The sequence below is a fragment of the Mirounga leonina genome, unplaced genomic scaffold (assembly GCF_011800145.1).
Source record: "Mirounga leonina isolate KUSES-001 unplaced genomic scaffold, KU_Mleo_1.0 Mir_168, whole genome shotgun sequence".
NCBI lineage: Eukaryota > Metazoa > Chordata > Mammalia > Carnivora > Phocidae > Mirounga > Mirounga leonina.
In genome coordinates this window covers 75,722,208-75,746,130 of record NW_023270426.1, presented here as the reverse complement: position 1 = coordinate 75,746,130, position 23,923 = coordinate 75,722,208, and the positions used below count along the sequence as shown (strand labels likewise).

Below are 23,923 nucleotides of genomic sequence, written 5' to 3'. Positions count from 1 at the left end.
TACAGAGCAGTTGTAAAGGTATGGGCTATTTATCCTTGTGATCATGTGGATGACTGGGAGCCCGGCATAAGAGAGGATCTTACCAAATATCCCTAGCTTGGGAAAAGGTCAAAATTCAAAAATCAAAGTACAGTTTCTACTGAATATGAATGACTTCCCATGTAAAGTCAAAAAATCGTAAGTCGAACCATTGCAAATCAGGGACTGTCTGTACACCCGTGAGTGAGAAGAGAAAGAAGCTGCCTAAGGACTGAGGTTTAAGTGAGGTGAAGGTAAAGAACAGAGGTGGCATAGCTGGAAGAAAGACCAGAAAAGAGCATTAACCCAACTAGTCTGGTCATGGAACATCATGCCATTCTCTCATGCAATGATTACTGCATCTCCTAACATTCTGTGGTGTGCTTTTGTCATTTTTTGACCAACCAGTACCCGAGCCCCTTTTATTTTGGGAGACCCCCATCTTATAAGCCAGGGTTCAACTCCCCTCAGAGAAGATGAAATCACCTGAGAGACATTTTTCTAGTTGCCCCTGAGGCCAGTGCACAGACACAATACATAAGCATGGCTAAGCTGATAAGCCTGTTCCAGACACTGATTCAGAAGGTGGTGACAAGTAGAATCATGAACTATAAGGACTCATTGTAATTAAATTTGCAAAATATAGTGATAAAGATCTTAAAAGCAGCAAGACAAAAGAAATCCCTAACTTACAAGGAAAGACCCATAAGGCTAACTGCAGATCTCTCAACAGAAACTTGGCAAGCCAGAAGGGAGAGGCATGATATATTCAACATGCTGAATGGGAAAAATGTGCAGCCAAGAATATTCTATCCAGCAAGACTATCATTCAGAATAGAAGGAGAGATAAAGATTTTCCAGAAAAACAAAAACTGAAGGAGTTCATGACCACTAAACCAGCCCTGTAAGAAATGTTAAAAGGGACACTGAGTGGAAAGGAAAGACCAAAAGTGACAAAGACAGGAAAGGAACAGAGAAAATCTCCAGAAACAAGGACAAAACAACTAATAAAATGGCACCAAATATATATCTATCAATAATTACTCTGAATGTAAATGGACTAAACATTCCAATCAAAAGACAGGGTGTCAGAGTGGATAAAAAAACAGGACCCATCTATATGCTGCCCACAAGAGACTTATTTTAGACCTAAAGACACCTGCAGATTGGAAGTGAGGGAATGAAGAAAATTTATCATGTAAATGGATGTCAAAAGAAAGCCAGAGTAACAATACTTATGTCAGACAAACTAGACTTTAAACCAAAGACTGTAACAATAGATGAAGGGCACTATATCATAATGGAACAATCCAACAAGAAGATCTAACAATTGTAAATATTTATGTCGCCAACATGGGAGCACTCAAATATATAAAACAATACCAAACATAAAGGAATTCATTGATAATAATACAATAATAGTAGGGGACTTTAACACCCCACTTAAATCAGTGGACAAACCATCTAAGCAGAAAACCAATGAGGAAACAATGGCTTTGAATGGCACACTGGACCAGATAGACTTAAAGATATATTCAGAACATTCCATCCTAAAGCAGCAGAACACACATTGTTTTCAAGTGCACATGGGACATTCTCCAGATTAGATCACATTCTAGGTCACAAATCAGGCCTCAACAAGTACAAAAAGAATGAAATCATATTATGCATATTTTCTGAACACAACACTATGAAACTTGAAGTCAACCACAAGAAAAAAATTGGAAAGACCACAAATACATGGAGATTAAACAATGTGCTACTGAACAATGAATGGGCCAACCAGAAAATCAAAGAAGAAATAAAAAAATTCATGGCAAGAAATGAAAATGAAAACACAATGATCCAAAACCTCTGGGATAGAGCAAAAGTGGTCCTAAGAGGGAAGTATATAGCAATACAGGCCTACCTTAAGAAGCAGGAAAAGCCCCAAATAAACAACCTAACCTTAACACCTAAAGAAGCCAGAAAAAGAACAGTAAATGAAACCTAAAGCCAGCAGAAGGGAAATAATAAAGATTAGAACAGAAATAAATGATATAGAAACTAAAAAAACAATAGAACAGATCAATGAAACCAGGAGCTGATTCTTTGAAAATTTTAATAAAATTGATAACCCCCTATTGAGACTTAAGAAAAGGAAAGGAGAAAGGGCCCAAATAAATAAAATCATAAATGAGAGAAAGGAGAAATACAACCAACAGCACAGAAATACAATTATAAGAGAATATTATGAAAAACGATATGCCAACAAATTGGACAACCTGGAAGAAATGGATAAATTCCTAGAAACATACAAACTACCAAAACTGAAACAGGAAGAAATAGAAAACTTGGATAGACCAATAACCAGCAAAGAAATTGAATCACTAATCAAAAATCTCCCCAAAAAACAAAAATCCAGGACCAGATGGCTTCCCAGGGGAATTCTACCAAACATTTAAAGAAGAGTAAATACCTATTCTTCTCAAACTATTCCAAAAAATAGAAATGGAAGGAAAACTTCCAAATTCATTTTATGAGGCCAGCATTTCCCTGATACCAAAACCAGATAAAGGTTCCAGTAAAAAAGAGAACTACAAACCAGTATCCCTGATGAACATGGATGCAAAAATTCTCAATAAAATACTAGCAAACTGGAGAGAGGCCAGGTGGCCAAGGAGTAGGGGACTCTGTTTCAACTGGTCCCCTGAATTTAGCTGGATATCTATCAAACCATTTTGAACACCCACAAAATCAGCTTGAGATGTAGGAATATATATCTGAATCTCTACAAGCAGAAAAGTGATTGCTTTTTGCAAGGTAGGATGTGCAGAGTCATGAATTTGCAGGGAAATATCAGAAGATAAACAGAAGGGGGAGGGAACCTCCATAAGCTGGCTCCTGGAAAGTGATATAACACCAGAGTACAAAATTGGGACCCTTAGAAATCTGCTGTAGTGAGAGACATCCCTCTCTGAAAGGGGCTCTGGAAATGAAAAGGCAGAATTCTAGGAAGGGCATTGTGGTCTTGGGATACAAACAGCCACAGACCATAAGGGGGAGCCTGAACCAGCAGAGTGCCTGAGCAGTGGAGCTAGGAAGCAGGTTAGGGTTAGCGAGCCAGGAAGGGACTCAGCTCAAATTGCCATAAACTGCGAGCGAAGCTGGTCTATACTCGCTCTTTTCCTGAGAAGACTGAAAAAGTCTGGAACATGCACCCGACCAAGAAAAACATGAAGGGTGGTAGTGGCCTGGAAAGGACATTAGAGTGGCAACCAGACATGATTCAGGAGGTTTGGTTGTGGGTGCAAGCCCTTGGCCGCTTGGGGTTTTATAATCACAAAGGGCAGTGGCACTCTCGGGCCCCTAGGACTACCTCTGAGAGGGTTGCAATGGGCGCACACCAAGGGAGGCTGTGGTTTTTGGCGGCTCATTCGGAAGTGAAAACTGTCCTGGAGGGTTTATTACAGAGGACAGACTGCGATTTTTCTGCTCTGGGCCAGGGGTTTGAGTGCGGTGATTTTTGCTGTGATCCTTGGAAGAGGCATGAAAAGCCTCCAGGGAAAAAAAAGCCACACAGAGGACTGGTTTCCACTGAGCCCAGCCCCTGACAGGGGGTGAAGCAACTCTACCCAGGCAGGGTACCTGAGAAACAGCATAGCAGGACCCTCCCCAAGAAGACAGGCTGGAAGAACAGGTGAACAACAATCCTATGGATCCCATAAGACTGTAAAATCCCAACACCAGTGTCAAATAGTATATTGAGCTCCAGGTGTTGACTCACAACTTCTTTATTTTTCAGATAAAAGTCCCTTTTCTTTTTTTTTCTTTTTCTTATACTTTTTCTCTGTTTTCTTTTCTTTTTTTTTTTAAAGATTTTATTTTTATTTATTTGAGAGAGAGAGAATGAGAGACAGAGAGCATGAGAGGGAGGAGGGTCAGAGGGAGAAGCAGACTCCCTGCCGAGCAGGGAGCCCGATGCGGGACTCGATCACGGGACTCCAGGATCATGACCTGAGCCGAAGGCAGTTGCTTAACCAACTGAGCCACCCAGGCGCCCCTCTCTGTTTTATTTTCTTTTTACCCTTTTCTCATTTTAACTAGATGTTTATTATATCAACTTATATTTCGTAATCACTTTTTAACTTGTATTTTTTCACACCTATATTTTTTATAGATATATGCATCGTTTTAGTCCTTTTTTCACTCTATTCAATTTTATCTTTATATATATATACACGTTTTACTTTCCTTGCAATTTTGTGATGTAGCGTCCTCTAACACACAGACCAAAATACACCCAGGAACAACTGGAACACCCTGCTTTTGCACACTGAGAGATTATAATCCCCCTTCCCCCTTTTTTCTTTTTCTTTTTTTAATTTTTTAATTTTATTCCTGTGTTTCATTTTGGCTTTGTTTTTCAGTGGTGGCTTCTGACCACTCCAGATTTTGCTAGGGTTTATCTTGCTTGAGTTGTGGTTGCTATTTTGGACTCTGCTCACTCACTCAACCATCCCTCAACAGAATGACTAGAAGGAGGAACTCTCAACAAAGAAAAGAACCAAAGACAATGTCCTCTGCCACAGAACTAATGGATATGGATATAAGCAAGATGTCAGAGATAGATTCAGGATAGCAATCATAAAGTCAATAGCTAAGCTTGAAAAAAGTATTAGTGATAATATAGAAACTCTAAGGGCAGAAATGAGATCTAATCAGGCCAAACTAAAAAATGCTATGAATGAGATGCAGTCTAAACTGGATACTCTAACAGTCAGAGTAAATGAGGCAGAAGAGAGAATCAGTGATCTAGAAGATAAGCTGATGGAAAGGAAGGAAGTTGAGGAATACAGAGATAGGCAGCTAGTAGCACATGAAAAAGGATTGGAGAGATTAATAACACCATGAAACATTCCAATGTCAGAATTATTGGGAACCCTGAGGGGGTGGAGAGAGAGAGAGAGCTAGAAGGTATATTTGAGCAAATCATAGCTGAGAACTTCCCTAATCTGGGGAAGGAAAAAAGCATTCGAGTCCAAGAGGCAGAGAGGACCCCTCCCAAAATCAATAAAAATAGATCAACACCCTGATATATCATAATGAAGCTTGCAAATTTTACAACCAAAGAAACTATCCTAAGAGTAGCTAGGGAGAGGGATTCCTTACATATGGAGGGAGGAACATCAGAATAACATCAGACCTGTCCACAGAAACCTGGCAAACCAGAAAGGGCTGGTAAGACATATTCATGGTACTAAATGAGAATAACATGCAGACAAGAACACTTTATAAAGCAAGGCTGTCATTTAGAATGGATGGAGAGATAAAGAGCTCCCAGGACAGGCAGAAACTGAAAGAATATGTGACCACCAAGCCAGCCCTGTAAGAAATATTAATGGGGATTCTGTAAGTGAAGAGAGACCCCAAGAGTCACATAGATCAGAAAGACAGAGAAAATCTACAGAAACAGGGACTTTGCAGACAATACAATGGCACTAAATTCATATCCTTCAATAGTTACTCTGAATGTAAATGGGCTGAATGCTCCCATGAAAAGACACAGGGTTTCCAGATTGGATAAAAAAGCAGGACCCATCCATGTGCTGTCTACAAGAGATTCATTTTGAACCTAAAGACACCTCCAGATTGAAAGTGAGGGGATGGAGAACTATTTACCACACTAGTGGACCTCAAACAAAAGCTGGGGTAGCAATCCTCATATCAGACAAATTAGATTTTAAACCAAAGACTGTAGTAACAGATGTAGAGGAACACTATATCATACTTAAAGGGTGTATCCAACAAGATCTAACAATTGTAAATATCTATGCCTCCAACATGGGAGCAGCCAATTATATAAACCAATTAATAACCAAAATAAAGAAACATATTGATAATAATACATTTATAGTAGGAGACTTCAACACTCCACTAACAGCAATGGACAGATCATCTAAGCAGAAGATCAACAAAGAAACAAGAGCTTTGAATGACACATTGGACCAGATGGGCTTTGTAGATATATACAGAACATTCCATCCAAAAACAACAGAATACTCATTCTTCTCGAGCACACATGAAACTTTCTCCAGAATAGACCACATACTGGGTCACAAATCAGGTCTCAATCAATACCAACAGATTGAGATTATTCCCTTCATATACTCAGACCATAATGCTTTAAAACTGGAACTTAATCACAAGAAAAAATTTGGAAGAAATTCAACACTTGGAAGCTAAAGACACCTTTGCTTAAGAATGTTTGGGTCAACCAGGAAATCAAAGAACTTAAACAATTCATTGAAACTAATGAGAATGAAAACACATCAGTTCAAAACCTATGGGATACTGCAAAGGCAGTCCTAAAAGGGAAATACATAGGCATCCAAGCCTCTCTCAAAAACTTAGAAAAATCTGGAGAGGGGGGAAAAGATGGTGGAGGAGTAGGGGACCCTATTCCAACAGTTCCCAGGAATTGAGCTGGATATCTACCAGACCACTCTGAACACCCACAAAATCAGCCAGATATGCAAGAAGATAGATCTGGATCTCTACAAACAGAATATTGCAGGCGGTTGATTTCAAGGTACGAAGTGGGGAGCCGTGATTCCATGGGCAGATATCGGAGAATAAATGGCAGGGGGAGGGAGCCTGGCCGATGGGATCCTACACTGCCGGTGAGTGATAGCCTCCCGCGCTGGGGACAGGACACAGACTTGCAGACTGGTAGCTGCAGGGAAAGGACTTTAGGACAACCACCCAGATGGAAACCGGAGTGGCGAGGCTGCGCATGCAAACTGGGGGCAGCTGGCGGTTTTAGAATCACAAAGGGAAGAGATGTGCCCCGACCTGGAGGTGAGGATTGGGAGCACTGCGGAGGGGCGCACAACCCCGGATGCTGCAGTTTATAGCAGGACAGACAAAAATGGAGAGAGTGTGGCCGGGAGAGCTCACTGAGGAACAGACTGCAATCTCTCTGCTCTGAGGCAGAGGGTTGGAACCGTCTCTTCTGCTCTGACTCTCAGAAGAGACATGGAAAGCCACGAGGGAAAGCCGCCAGAGAACAAAAGCCCCCAAAAACTGGTTTTCACTGAGCGCATCCCCCCCACAGGGGGCAGGGCAACTCTGCCCAAACAGAGTTGCCTGAGTAACAGAGCGGCAAGCCCCTCCCCCAGAAGACAGCCTGAGAAAACAAGAGGCCAGCAACCCTAAGGTCCCTAGAAAACAGGTGCATCTTGCTTAGGTTGTGGTCAATAATTTGGACTCTATACATTCCCTCAACCACCCCTCAACAGAATGACTAGGTGGAGGAACCCCCAAAATAGGAAAGACTCAGAGATTAAGACTTATGCCACAGATTTACAAATGGATTCAGATGTAACCAAGACGTCAGAGATGGAATTCAGGCTAGCAATTGTGAAGACAATAGCTAGAATGGAGAAATCGATTAATGGCAACATAGAGTCTCTAAGGGCAGAAATGAAAGCTGAATTGGCAGAACTTAAAAATGCTATCAATGAGATCCAATCTAATCTAGATGATCTAACATCTAGGGTAAGCAAGGCAGAAGAAGGAATTAGTGACCTGGAAGACCACTTAATAGATAAAAAGGGAAAAAAGGAGGTCAGGGAAAAACAACTCAGAATCCATGAAAATAGAATCACAGAAATAAGTGACACCATGAAATGTTCCAACGTCAGAATTATTGGAATCCCTGAGGGGGTGGAGAGAGAGGACTAGAAGATTTATTTGAGCAAATCATAGCTGAGAACTTCCCTAATCTGGGGAATGAAACAAGCATTCATGTCCTAGAGGCAGAGAGGACCCCTCCCAAGATCAAGGAAAACAGGCCAAAGCCCCGGCATGTAATAGTAAAATTCGCAAATCTTAGAACCAAGGAAACCATCTTAAGGGCAGTTAGGCGGAAGAGACTCCTTACAAACAGAGGGAGGAACATCAGAATAACGTCAGACCTATCCACAGAGACCTGGCAAGCCAGAAGGGCCTGGCAAGACATATTCAGGGTACTAAATAAGAAGAGCATGCAGCCAAGAATACTTTACCCAGCAAGGCCGTCATTTAGAATGGATGGAGAGATGCAGAGCTTCCAAGACTGGCAGAAATGAAAGAATATGTGACCACTAAGCCGGCCCTGCAAGAAATATTAAGGGGGGTTCTATAAAAGGAGAAAGACCCCAAGAGTGATATAGAACAGAAATTTACAGAGACAATCTATAGAAACAAGGACTTCACAGGCAACATGATGACAATAAATTTATATCTTTCAAAAATCCCTCTCAACATGAATGGCCTAAATGCTCCCATAAAATGGCACAGGGTTGCAGATTGGATAAAAAGCAGGACCCATCCATATGCTGTCTACAAGAGACTCATTTTGAGCCTAAAGATACATCCAGATTGAAGGTGAAGGGATGGAGATCCATCTTCCATGCCAAAAGACCTCAAAAGAAAGCTGGGGTAGCAATTCTTACATCAGACTAATTAGATTTTAAACTAAAGACTGTAGTTAGAGACACAGAGGACACTATATCATTCTTAAAGGGTCTATCCAACAAGAAGATCTAACAATTGTAAATATCTATGCCCCCAACATGGGAGCAGCCAACGACATAAACCAGCTGTTAACCAAAATAAAGAGACATATTGATAACAATATGTTAATAGTAGGAGACCTCAATACTTCACTCTCAGCAATAGACGGATCATCTAAGCAGAAAACCAACAAAGAAACAAGAGCTTTGAATGACACACTGGACCGGATGGACCTCATAGATATATACAGAACATTTCACCCTAAAACAAGAGAATACACATTCTTCTTTGAGCGCACATGACACTTTCTCCAGAATAGACCACATACTGGGTCACAAATCAGGTCTCAGCCAATACCAAAAGACTGAGATTATTCCCTGCATATTCTCAGGCCATAATGCTTTAAAACTGGAACTCAATCACAAGAAAAAATTTGGAAGAAATTCAAACACTTGGAAGCTAAAGACCACTCTGCTCAAGAATGTTTGGGTCAACCAGGAAATCAAAGAACTTAAACAATTCAGGGAAACCAATGAGAATGAAAACACATCGGTCCAAAACCTATGGGATACTGCAAAGGTGGTCCTAAGGGGGAAATACATAAGCATCCAAGCCTCACTCAAAAAAATAGAAAAATCCCAAATTCACCAACTCTACACCTTAAAGAACTAAAAAAACAACAATGCCACACATTAGAAGAGAAATAATTAAGATTAGAGCAGAGATCAATGAATTGGAAACCAGAAACACAGTAGATCAGATCAACGAAACTAGAAGTTGGTTCTTTGAAAGAATTAATAAGATCCATAAACCACTGGCCAGACTTATCCAAAAGAAAAGAGAAAGGATCCAAATTAATAAAATTATGAATGAAAGGGGAGAGATCATGACTAACACCAAGGAAATAGAAACAATTATTAGAAATTATTATCAACAACTATATGCCACGAAACTGAGCAATCCAGATGAAATGGATGCCTTCCAGGAAACCTATGAACTGCCAAGACTGAAACAGGAAGTAATTAACAATCTGAATAGGCCAATAACCAGTAATGAGATTGAAGCAGTGATCAAAAACTTCCCAAAAAACAAGAGTCCAGGGCCTGATGGATTCCCTGAGGAATTCTACCATTTAAAGAAATAATACCTATTCTCCTGAAGCTGTTTCAAAAAATAGAAACAGAAAGAAAGCTTCCAGACTCATTCTATGAGGCCAGCATCATCTTAATCCCCAAACCAGGCAAAGACCCCATCAAAAATGAGAATTTCAGACTAATATCCCTGATGAATATGGATTCCAAAATCCTCAACAAAATCCTAGCTAATAGGATCCAGCAATATGTTAAAAGGATTATCCACCATGACCAAGCAGGGTTTATCCCCGGGATGCAAGGGTGGCTCAACATTCGCAAATCAATCAATGTGATAGAACACATTAATAAGAGGAGGGAGAAGAACCATATGGTCCTCTCAATTGATGCAGAAAAAGCATTTGACAAAATACAGCAGCCTTTCCTGATGAAAACTCTTCAGAGTATAGGGATAGAGGGAACATTCCCCAAGTCCATAAAATCCATCTATGAAAAACCCACAGCGAATATCATCCTTAATGGGGAAAACCTAAGAGCCTTTTCCTTAAGCTCAGGAACACATCGAGGATGCCCACTCTCACCACTATTGTTCAACATAGTACTAGAAGTCCTAGCAACAGCAATCAGACAACAAAAAGAAATAAAAGGTATTCAAATTGGCAAAGAAGAAGTCAAACTCCCTCTTTGCAGATGATGTGATACTTTATGTGGAAAACCCAAAAGACTCCACCCCCAAATTACTAAACTCAGACAGTAATTCAGTAATGTGGCAGGATACAAAATCAATGCACAGAAATCAGTTGCTTTCTTATACACTAACAATGCAACTGTAGAAAGAGAAATTAGAGAAATGATTCCATTTACAATAGCACCAAAAACCATAAGATACCTCAGAATAAATCTAACCAAAGAGGTAAAGGACCTATACTCTAGGAACTGCAGAACACTCATGAAAGAAATTGAAGAAGACACAAAAAGATGGAAAAACATTCCATGTTCATGTATCGGAAGAATAAACATTGTTAAAATGTCTATGCTACCCAGAGCGATCTATACCTTCAGTGCCATCCCAATCAAAATTCCAATGACATTTTTCAAAGTGCTGGAACAAACAATCCTAAAATTTGTATGGAATCAGAAAAGACCACAAATCGCCAAGGAAATGTTGAAAAAGAAAAACAAAGCTGGGGGCATCACGTTGCCCGATTTCAAGCTATATTACAAAGCCATAATCACCAAGACAGCATGGTACTGGCACAAAAATAGACATATAGACCAATGGAACAGAATAGAGAACCCAGATATGGACTCTCAACTCTATGGTCAAATAATCTTCGACAAAGCAGGAAAAAATATGCAATAGAAAAAAGACAGTCTCTTCAATAAATGGGCTGGGAAAATTGGACAGCCACATGCAGAAGAATGAAACTCGACCATTCTCTAACACCATACACAAAGATAAACTCAAAATGGTTGAAGGACCTCAATGTGAGACAGGAATCCATCAAAATCCTAGAGAAGAACATAGGCAGTAACCTCTTTGGCATCGGCCACAGCAACTTCTTTCAAGATACATCTCCAAAGGCTAGTGAAACAAAAGCAAAAATGAACTTTTGGACTTTATCAAGATAAAAAGCTTCTGCACAGCAAAGGAAACAGTCAACAAAACAAAGAGGCTACCCACAGAATGGGAGAAGATATTTGTAAATGACACTACAGATAAAGGGCTGGTATCCAAGATCTGTAAAGAACTTCTCAAACTCAACACCCAAAATACAAATAATCAAGTCAAAAAATGGGCAGAAGACATGAACAGACACTTCTCTGAAGAAGACATACAAATGGCTAACAGACATATGAGAAAATGTTCATCTCCTTAGCCATCAGGGAAATTCAAATCAAAACCACATTGAGATACCACCTTACACCAGTTAGAATGGCAAAAATTGACAAGGCAAGAAACAACAAATGTTGGAGAGGTTGTGGAGAAAGGAGAACCCTCTTACACTGTTGGTGGGAATGCAAGCTGGTACAGTGTGGAGGTTCCTCAAAAAATTAAAAATAGAGCTATCCTATGACCCAGCAATTGCCCTACTGGGTATTTACCCCCAAAGACACAGATGTAGTGAAAAGAAGGGCCATATGCACCCCAATGTTCATAGCAGCAATGTCTGCAATAGCCAAACTATGGAAAGAGCTGAGATACCCTTTAACAGACTAATGGATAAAGAAGATATGGTCCATATATACAATGGAATATTACTCAGCCATCAAAAGGGATGAATACCCAACTTTTACATCAACATGGATGGACTGGAGGAGATTATGTTAAGTGAAATAAATCAAGCAGAGAAAGTCAATTATCATATGGTTTCACTTATTTGTGGAACGTAAGGAATAGCATGGAAGACATTAGGAGAAGTAAGGGAAAAATGAAGTGGGGGGGAAATCGGAGGGGTAGACGAACCATGAGAGACTATGGACTCTGAGAAACAATCTGAGGGTTTTAGAGGGGAGGGGGGTGGCGGGATGGGTTAGCCCAGTGGTGGGTATTAAGGAGGGCACGTACTGCGTGGAGCACTGGGTATTATATGAAAACAATGAATCGTGGATCACTACATCAAAAACTAATGATGTATTGTATGGTGACTAACATAACATAATAAAATAAATAAATAAATAAATAAATAAATAAATAAATAAATAAATAAATAAATAAAGTTTTAAAAAAACTTAGAAAAATCCCAAAAGCACAAGCTAACCTTATACCTAAAGGACCTGGAGAAAGAACAGCAAATAAAGCCTAAACCAAGCAGGAGAAGAGAAATAATAAATATTAGAGCAGAAATCAGTGAATTAGAAACCAGAAAAACAGTAGAACAGATCAATGAAACTAGAAGCTGATTCTTTGAAAGAATTAATAAGACCGATAAACCTCTGGCCAGACTTATCCAAAAGAAAAGAGAAAGGACCCAAATTAATAAAATCGTGAATGAAAGGGGAGAGATCACAACTAATACCAAGGAAATAGAAACAATTATTAGAAATTATTAACAGCAACTATTTGCCAAAAAATTAAGCAATCTGGAAGAAATGGATGCATTCCTGGAAACTTACACACTACCAAGACTGAAACAGGAAGAAATAGACAATCTGAACAGACCAATAACCAGTAAGGAAATTGAAGCAGTCATCAAAAACCTCCCAAAAAACAAGAGTCCAGGGGCGCCTGGGTGGCTCAGTTGGTTAAGCGACTGCCTTTGGCTCAGGTCATGATCCTGGAGTCCCAGGATCTAGTCCCACATCGGGCTCCCTGCTCAGTGGGGAGTCCGCTTCTCCCTCTGACCCTCCCCCCTCTTGTACTCTCTTTCATTCTCTCTCTCAAATAAATAAATAAAATCTTTAAAAAAACAAAAACAAAAACAAAAAACAAGAGTCCAGGGCTTCCCAGGAGAATTCTACCAAACATTTAAAGAAGAAATCATACCTATTCTTTTTTCTTTTTTTTGACAGAGAGCACAAGTAGGCAGAGAGGCAGGCAGAGGGAGAGGTAGAGGGAGAAGCAGGCTCTCCGCTGAGCAGGGTGCCCGATGCGGGGCTCGACCCCAGGACCCTGGGATCATGACCTGAGCCAAAAGCAGACGCTTAATGACTGAGCCACCCAGGTGCCCCGAAATCATACCTATTCTATTGAAGCTGTTCCAAAAAATAGAAATGGAAGGAAAACTTCCAAACTCGTTCTATGAGGCCAGCATTACCCTGATCCCAAAATCAAAGACCCCATCAACAAGGAGAATTATAGACCAATATCCCTGATGAACATGGATGCCAAAATACTCAACAAGATCCTTGCCAGTAGGATCCAAGAGTACTTTAAAAGGATTATTCACCATGATCAGGTGGGATTTATTCCTGGGCTGCAAGGGTGGTTCAACATTTGGAAATCAATCAACATGATAGAGCACATTAATAAAAGAAAAGACAAGAACCATGATCCTCTCAATTGATGCAGAAAAAGCATTTGACAAAATACAGCATCCTTTCCTTATGAAATCTCTTCAGAGTATAGGGATAGAGGGAACATACCTCAATATCATAAAAGCCATCTATGAAAAGCCCACAGCGAATATCATTCTCAATGGGGGAAAACTGAGAGCTTTTTCCTTAAGGTCAGGAATATGACAAGGATGCCCACTCTCACCATTATTGTTCAGCAGAGGACTAGAAGTCCTAGCCTCAGCTATCAGATAACAAAAAGAATAAAAGCCATTCAAATTGGCAAAGAAGAAATCAAACTCTCCCTCTTTGCAGATGACATGATACTTTGTGTGGAAAACTCAAAAGAATCCACCTCCAAATTACTAGAACTCATACAGCAATTCAGCAACATGGCAGGATACAAAATCAATGCACAGAAATCAGTTGCATTTCTATACACTAACAATGTAACTGAAGAAAGAGAAATTAAGGAATTAATTCCATTTACAATAGCACCAAAAACCATAAGATACCTCGGAATAAGCCTAACAAAAGAGGTAAAGGATCTATACTTTAGAAACTATAGAACACTTATGAAAGAAATTGAAGAAGATACAAAGGGATGGAAAAATATTCCATGCTCATGGATTGGAAGAATAAACATTATTAAAATGTCTATGCTGCCCAGAGCAATCTACACTTTCAATGCCATCCCTATCAAAACACCACTGGAATTTTTCACAGAGCTGGAACAAACAATCCTAAAGTTTGTATGGAACCAGAAAAGACCCTGAATCACCAGGGAATGTTGAAAAAGAAAACTAAACCTGCGGACATCGCAATGTCTGTCCGCAGGCATTACCAGCTCTATTACAAAGTTATAATCATCAAGACAGCATGGTATTAGCACAAAAACAGACACATAAATCAATGCAACAATATAGCGATCCCAGAAATGGACTCTCAACTCTATGGTCAACTAATCTTTGACAAATCAGGAAAGAATATCCAATGGAAAAAAGACAGTCTCTTCAGTAAATGGTGCTGGGAAAATTGGACAGCCACATGCAGAAGAATGAGACTGGACCATTCTCTTACACCATACACAAAGATAAACTCAAAATGGATGAAACACCTAAATGTGAGACAGGAATCCATCAAAATCCTAGAGAACATAGGCAGTACCTCTTCGACATTGGCCACAGTAACTTCTTTCAAGACACTTCTCTAAAGGCAAAGGAAGCAAAAGGAAAAATGCACTTTTGGGACTTCATCAAGATAAAAAGCTTCTGCACAGCAAAGGAAACAGTCAACAAAACTAAACTGAAGTCTGTAAGCAAGTGTCACAATTCGAATTCAGCTCTAATTCATTTGCTTATACCAAGGAAACAAGGCTAAGTAACATTAGAAGCTTAAATTAAAACCAAAAAATTTAAATAGAGTTACACCAGAATAATCAGGACATAGGACTTATGGTGGTCACGTGTCCTTGTAGCAAATAATGCAAAATGGAAGCCGTGGCAAATGAAAAGAGAAGGCTCCTGAACTGAGCAACTGCTTGGCCCAGACAAAAGATGAAATGTAGGGTAGAGGAGTTCCCCATCTTCCCCTCCTCCTTCTCCCATTACCTCATCACAAACTGAATGTAATTAAGAGCAGTTAGTACTCAGAGAGGCTGGGGAACCTGCATTAACCCCCATACAAAGTCAGCCTGCTAAGAATTTGTTGGATTATCCAGAGCGGTGAAAAGTGCATGGTAGTTGTCAAAAAAGAATAGTTATAAACTCATAATTGACAGATTAGAAATAAAAGTATTCATCTGGTACTTAACATTGATTTTGTTTTTAACCATTGCTCTAAATGGGGTATTAGTTATTTTAAGGTTAAAAAATCTAGCCAGTGAACTACATGCTGTTTTATAAATGAAGAAATATAGTTGGTATGTAAAATCACAAAAGGAATGAATATGGTATCTCTGCTGGCCTCCCATGTCCAAACCTGGAGAAAACCTGGATGTTGGCCTCATGTTATGCTGAGGTCTCATGTTATAACCTCATGTTATACATGAAGGTCTACTTGCGGAAGTATCAGTTCTCCATTCTTTCTACTCCCTTTCCACACTGCACCTCCTCAGAGGTAACCAGTTTCTTTAACATTAGAATTATACTTCCTTTTTTTTTGCAGAAATTAGAAGAGGCATGTATAGTTTCTCATATTCCCTATTTTCTTATATGAAAGGTGTATACTCTCTCTCTCTCCTTTCCCTCTGTACACACACATACAAACTTGATCCTGTTGAGAGAGTATTCCTTACTTCCTATTTTTGAGTGTTTTTATTGTGAATGGGTTTTTTATTTCAAAATACGTTTTTTTCAGTATCAATGAAAATGACCATGTGATTTTTAAATTTCTTTGTATCATATACTAATAGATTTCTTAAAATTGAAAAAACCTTGCATTCTTAGGATAAATTCTATATGCTCATGGCATATTTTTTAATGTGGTATTAGATTCTGCTCACTAATATTTATTTAGTATTTTGTATCATCACTAAGAGGATATTGGTTTTGTAGTTCTCTTTTTTTGTGCTGTCATTTGCCTTCCTTCCATGCCCATTACTTTCTATCTGACCATTTTTACTTTCTTTTTACTTTATTCTCTTATTTATTTTCCTGTCTTCTATGCCTATTAAATTTTTATGTGAGTCTCTTCTCCCTTGGCCACTTTATAATGTATCATTTTTAGTTTTTGGATATTTTTGTCTTTTTCATCCATTTCCTTCCTGAATTCAGTCAACTCTCTATTTCTTCCAATTCTCATCCTTTTCTGTTCTTCATGTTTGAATTTCTGACTTAAATGGTTTTCTTATATCTTCGAATGCTTGAGTGAGTATATATGATTCTGTTTGGAGTGTTGACTTTAAAATTTCTTCTGCTTTTCGTGGGAGGTGGGTTCTTACTCAGTTGGTATATGTAAAAATTTACCTCATTTTGTGCAATGGCTCTGTATGAATTTGATGATATTTCTTTTCATTTTTTATGGTATTGAGGTGATTTATAAGATTCCTCACTTAATGGCTGTATCTTCTAGCTATATAGCAAGGTCCATATACTTTAGAAGTTATTCTGATGATTTGTTTTAGTAGTTAGAGGAAGAGCTGTAAGTCCTTCAGTGTTGCATTTCTCCTCAATCTTGCAGGATGCTCAGTTTTTCACCATTTGCTTCTTTTTGCCTTCACAACCCAATTACAGGGTGCTTCCCCTTTCCTTTTTCTTTTTTTTCCCCCTTAAACAATATGTTTTGAATGATACCCTTTTAGTAACTCTTGATCCTTCTAATCACACATACTCTGAAGTCCTTTCCCTAAGTCCATGTTATGCTCTGTCTGGACACTGTTACCATATTATCATATAGAGGGCGAACTTTGTCTCTTTGATGGCAGTTTCTGATGAACCTTAAGCCCTCTTGCTAGTTTTCCTTTTTTGGATTTCCTGGAGCATTTCTCAGTCTGCTTTTGCTCACTCAGCCTTGTGACAGTGTAGGGGTTGAGCCAGAGAATGAGAGATCATGCACTGGGATGTGGTGACTTTTCTCTTTCTAGTCACAGTCATTTTAAAGTTTTGGCATTCTCTGTCTTCAGGTTATGCTGAGAATATTGTTTTATGTTGATTTACATATCCTATCTTATTGTTTGGAATCATTTGAGGAAAAAATATCAGGAGGAAAGTAGTTAGGCAGCTGTCAGTATTTTCAGCCACCCAGAAGTCCCCAGTTATTGTGGTTTTGAAGTTCTTATCTGCTAACTTCAATTATGTGGATCATCTGTGTATTTGCTTCTGTTGTTTTTTTCCCTCTTGATTATTGGTCATATGACCTTGCCTCTTCGCACGTGTAGTAACTCTTGATTATAGATAGGATACTGTGTATAAAAGACCCATAGATGTTCCAGATATTATTATATTCCACAAGAAAAATTTTCTCCTTCTACTCCTGCTATGGATGAACTGTGTCCTCCCAAAATTCATATACTGAAGTGTAACTCCCAATGTGATTGTATTTAGAATTGGGGTCTCTAAGAAAGTAATCAAGATTAAATGAGGTCCAAAAGTGGGGCCTTAATCTGAAAGGATTAGTGCCCTTATAAGAAAGAACCCTCCCCCTTCTCCCCGTGATCTCATGTACTAAGGAAAGGCCATATAAGGGCACAGTGGGAAGGAGATCACCAGCAAGCCAGGAAGAAAATTCTCACCAGAAATCGAATTGGCCAGAAGCTGGATCTTGTACTCTCAGCCTCTGGATCTGTGAGAAATAAATTTTTGTTTATATAAACTACCCAGTCAGTCTACAGTACTTTGTCATGGCATCCCACGCAGACTAATATGCCTCTATTAGGCAGAGAATGGGGCCTAATCACATATATCCAATCAGGAAGTAGACTGGGGTAACATTTTAGTAAGATTCAATCTACTTCTGGTTTAATCACAGGTCTGGCACCAGGCTATCCCAGGCTTTTCACTGGAGGCATGGTGGTTTTGGGCCTCTTCAGTACTGAAAGGCTGCAGGAGATATATTTCTGCTTTTCAGAAGTTTTCAGCTTACTTGTTGTTTGCCTGTCACATGCAAGTTCAATATTTGACAAATGTCTTCAGCAGGAGACTGGCCATGTGTTTGAGATAAACCTCTTACCTGCTGAGAATTTATTTTCTAAGCTCTGGGAGACTGTGGGAGATTCCCATACTCTGGGGAGAACCAGGCATACAGTTGAGGCTTCTCAAGTTTTTAGTGCTCCCCAAGATTACCAGAAGCTTTACTGGTTGCTCTTCTTCCTGCAGAGCCTCTCTGCCTTGCTCAAGCCCAAGCATCAGTGCATTCCCCAAACTGACCAATGCCATAGGAGAAAAACAGCTGGTTATCATCAGATCACCTCAGCTCACTCTCTCTCTCCAGACATTTGATTCACTTAGCCTTCATTGCTTTCACCTCTCTCCGATACTTCTGAAAATGATTTTTGTAATATTTTCCATTTGTTCGAGTAAGAATATTGACCTACTGTTATTAGTACTATACTGCTCCGAAGCAGAAGTCCTTCTCTGCACAATTTCTAATATTTACAACAACCCTTGCCTTCCAAAAGGGTTTCACAAAACTGAAACATGTTTGTTGGAATGAGCAAATAAATACATAATGCCGATTTTGCCTGCTTCTTGATCTTAACTGGGTCAGGTTTGCCACTCTGTTGGGCAAGGCAAAGTAGACAATGCTATTTTGATGAAACATCAAAAGGGCTAAGGCCAAGATTCAGTAATATGTGTCAAAGGCCATATTTTTGAAGCACGAACTAATCAGACCCTGACAGTTTAGATTCTTGGACTTTTAGCTTTTATTTTCACCAGTTTTTGCTTCTCAAGTTCTCCTCTACAACTCCAAGGTGGGAAGCAGTGGGTGAGATATTTGCTTACTAGCTTGTCATCTGTCTTCCTAACTGGACTCCATGAGGGCAGAGACTTTGTCGTGTGTGCTATTTTATTCTCAGGATCCAGCATGGTGCCCAAACCATAGTAGGTGCTCAGATCATTTGGATGAATGAGTAGTAAGTGAATGAATAGAACTACGTTCTTCCACAGTTTGGTTTGCCAGCAGGTCAGTCTGATTAACTGCATAAATTAGAAATAAAACAAGACTTGGTGGAGATAATTGACAATAACTAACATTGATACACATCCTGTTTATTGACTTTGAGAACTTGAGAACTACTTTAGCAATAACTTTCACCTAAAAGAAACAGAAGTTCAAGGATATATTCTTTTATATGGTACAAAATAATAATCATTTATAAGATTAGATTATCCTAAAATCCCTCAAATAAAATAAAATCCTGTCCATCAAAGTAAGAAGAACTTTGCAGAAAATAAACCATAAGCGAAACTTCAAAATGTAGATAACATAGGAAATATTCTCAACTTGTAGTGCTAACTCTAATTATTGGCCACTTTGAACCTGGCATAGGAACTTCATCAATAGTTGTATTTACACATACCAACACCAATAAGATTATACAAATTGAACCAAGGGCAGAAGTTATTTTGAAGAAACTGAAGTTAACCTTGTATATTATTTACCACTTCATTTTTCTCCTCTGGAAAATATCTTCCACAAGATTTTTGTAAAAACAGCATAATTTTCTTAAAAATTGCAAGACTATATGAAATGATTGATTCTTACTAAAAATCTGGGGAGAAAATAAATCAATTTTGGATGTCTGTAAGTGAAATAATAATAATGAAAAATATTATAATGTATGAACATGTACATTTTATTTATATGTTGTTGAAAATGTTCAAAAGCAGGATAATTGGCCATAGGGGATAATTCATGTTAAATAATCCAAAAGTCCATTCCCTTACAATTTAATTTTCTAAGTCAATCACAAATGATGCAATCGTGAGAGGAGCCATAGAGTATGAAGTAAAGCATATGGGCTTTGGAATCAAATAGTTTTAAATTCAAATCTTTGCCCTAGTGTTACTTGCAATGTAACTAACTTCTCTGAATGTCATTGTCTTCATTTGTAAAATGAGAATTATTGAGAGAGCTCAGAGGAGTCATCTGTAGTATAGGAAGATAACTAGGGCTAACTAGTAGAAATAGCAGTTTATCTACTAAAGGAGAGGAACTGCATAGATCAACACAGAGAGAGACAAAGACAAGAAAAGAATGAGGCAGAACTATGATATGATCAGCATTCTTTTAACCACACAATGGGAAATCTCAGGAGCAAAGTGGGTCTATGGCCAGATAGAAATAAAGGTCTTGGTCAAAAGTACATAATTATACTCTACATCAGCTCTCCTGACAATAGGATCTATGCTTTAACATGATAACATTACAAGGAAAACGATTCCTTATAATTGTATTCATTTTGCCCTAAGAATTATCTGGGAGAGAGTTTGGAAGGGAATGAGGTCATACACAAAGATATATGTCAAGATGGAAAATATGATGATGCAGGAAAGGTTACCATGTTCTTGAGCCCTGGGAGAGCAACTGGTACTAATGACCTGAGGCTTCTTAGGGCTGAGTTTGGTGAGAGGCAGAGGTAAGTAATAGATCAGGTAGTTGCACATCTACATTTTGCCACCTAGTCTAATCACACTGCTGCTCGGGAGGAAACCCCAGAAATCAGGAGTCCTGGACCTTGGGAAGTGGGGGGTGCCCACCTTCCTGGTGCCTGCTTGTAGGAGTCTGGAACATGCAGGCCTCCTAGAGGGCCCTCCCGGCCCTCACAACTGCCTCAGAGGATGGGGCCTGCCTGCGGGCAGCAAGAGAACAGGATGGTTCCTTGGGATAACTGTGCCAAACTCACAGAATGTTCTGAATATTAATTGAAAAAACTTATAAAAGTACTTAGCACATTAGTGCCTAACAAGTGGTTTTCTTACTACCTCTTTTAGCATTTACCATAGGTAACACATTTACTTTAAAAAAATATTAAAGTGTTTTTTTATTTTATTTTAAAACTTAGCCTACCCATCAGGGCAATATTAGATATATGTTTATATGTCACCCAAACCAGATAAATCAATATACAGTTGTCCCTTGAACAGCACAGGTTTGAACTGTGCAGGTCCACTTATATGTGGATTTTTTTTGGAAAATACAGTACAGCACAGTAAATGTATTTTCTCTTCCTTATGATTTTTCTAATATGATTATCTAACTTTTTCTTTTGTCTAGCTTACTTTATTATAAGAAGACAGTATATAATACATATAACATAAAAATATGTGTTAATCAACTGTTTATATTATTGATAAAGCTTCCTCTCAACAGTAGATTATTAAGTAGTTAAGTTTTGGGGGAGTCAAAATTTCTGAGGATTTTTCAACTGTGTGGGGGATGGGTGCCCTTAACCCTCATACTGTTCAGGGGTAAACTGTTTTTAACTTGCAAACTAGTTTCTGCTTTAAACTGCTTGCCCAAAATTCAGTCTATCATTTGGGGGCTAGGAGTTTTCAAATGAAAACATTAAAAATATCACTGAGACTTTTAGAGTAAGGAAAACAAAAAGCCCTCTAATATTTGGCTTGCTCAGCCCTCTCTGCCTATAGACAGTGAGAACATGTCTTGCTAAGCTGTGTGTATTGAGTCTGCAGCTCCTGAAAAATTCTCTTGTTCTTGCTGTTGAAGGAAGTAATGAGTGAATGAATAAAGAGCAAAAGAAAAGCCAATTAGAAAGTGTTTCTAGGGGCGCCTGGGTGGCTCAGATGGTTAAGCGTCTGCCTTCGGCTCAGGTCGTGATCCTGGGGTCCTGGGATTGAGTCCCGCATCGGGCTCCCTGCTAGGTGGGGAGCCTGCTTCTCCCTCTGCCTCTCTCTCTCTCTCTCTGACTCTCATGAATAAATAAAACATTAAAAAAAAAAAAAAAAGAAAGTGTTTCTACCCTGGGGATTTCAGACCTTTACTTTTAGGAACAATGCTTCTCTTTCCAGCTCTAAATATTAAGTAAACCATGCAAAACAGAACTACTTACTCATGAAATCTCCCTGAAACCCAAAGTGTTTTTTCAAGGGAAACAAGCAGGATGAAAGAGATTATGAGGAAGAGACTAGAGTGTTGTGATGAAGTCAGTGCACCATGTTTATTGGATCATTTTAAATGGCTGTGATCTTTAAAATAAAGGATTGCACTTTATTACAGCAACCGAAAATGCCATTAACTTTGCAAGCATTTAACTGTTTCTGGTCTCAGGATTTCATAATAGAATTTACTTTTCATTAAGAAATAAAATTTTAGGGGTGCCTGGGTGGCTCAGTCGTTAAGCATCTGCCTTCGGCTCAGGTCATGATCCCAGGATCCTGGGATGGAGCCCTGCATCGGGCTCCCTGCTCTGCGGGAAGCCTGCTTCTCCCTCTCCCACTCCCCCTGCTTGTGTTCCCTCTCTCGCTGTGTCTCTCTCTGTGAAATAAATAAATAAAATCTTAAAAAAAAAAAAGAAATAAAATTTTAAATCATTCTAGGCTATAGTTTCCTCAAAACATATTTCAGTTGTTCACTAAAAACCAAAGAAAGGGGCAAGGTTGAATCTTGTGGACGGCACAGCTAAGGATTTATGGGGCTAAATGGTCACTGTCCCTAATAACCTATAATTTTTGGACAAAGATATACAAAATCACTGGAAAAAAAGTTGATTGCTGTTTTCCTGAATTAGAACTCTTAGTAGCTTCTTTATCTATCAAGTAAGTGACAGGAACACACATCAAAGTGCTGTAAAAAGAAATAGAGCAAGAGAGAGAGAACAACAAAAGGAATTATTGACTTAATTATCTAGGTAGTATGTAGCTCTCACTTCAGGCATGGCCGGGTCCAGGGTTTGACACAATATTGGGATTCAGTTTTCCTCCATTCCTTTACTCAGATTTTCTCTGTATTGGATTAACTCTTAGGTGTTTTCAGTGCTGTGGACCTTACAAACTCTATAGAGCCTTAAATACTCCCAGCTTCAAATCAAGAAAGGAAGGGAGGCAGGGAGGGAGTGGGGGGAGGGAGGGAGGAAAGAAGGAATAAGGGAGGAATAAAAAGGAGGGATTTTTTTTTCCCCCGGTGGTCCTAACGAAAGTCCCAAAATTGAGTCTCAGTGGTCTAGCTGGAGTAATGTGACCAATGACATCCAGGATGTGGAAGTCTCTTTTTGTCTAGTTCTAGATCATATCCTATATCACCCCAGAAGTCAGAAGGTACAGTGTGAAGTCCCTCCAATCCTTATGTTATTTGTTTACAATTACTGTAACTGTGTGTGTTTCTCCTTACCCAGGCCTGGCCTCTCTACCATGTTTTAAGTTCTGCCTTTGGGTAAATCATTCCTAAGTAGTCAGCTTGTATTGTTATGCCAGTGATACACACCTAGCTTTATCTCTTTCTCAAGCTTATCACAACTTGGCTTGCTGTATATTAAAATTTGGCTCTGCATGGAACGCCATGATAATTTGGGTTGTTGCAAGAAAGGAAAATGTGTGGTAGAGATAACATCATTGGGAAGATGTGTGTTACTTTGCTTTGAGGGACGAGTCTGATTCCTCCATGCATGGGACTTAATTGGATTTTAAAGTTGCTATTGCTGAAGCATAGCTATAGAAAACTTTGGGGTATAGTATGAGTTTGTCTTTCTGTTATTAATAGATAAAGGGAATATAATATTAGTCTATTTAGTGAATTTGTTTCTGAACATATTTCATGATTCATGACACAGAAGGCAAGGGTCAGTAAGGGAGCCATATCAGCAGTTCTGCCTCCAGAAACTT

The 23,923-nt window shown here is 39.1% G+C and overlaps 1 long non-coding RNA gene across 1 annotated transcript in view; it reads left to right on the top strand.

Moving 5' to 3' along the window:
• The window catches only part of LOC118017073, a 184,697-nt gene that overhangs the window by 139,013 nt on the left and 21,761 nt on the right, over positions 1-23,923 (top strand). The gene's annotated exons all lie outside the window — the stretch shown is intronic.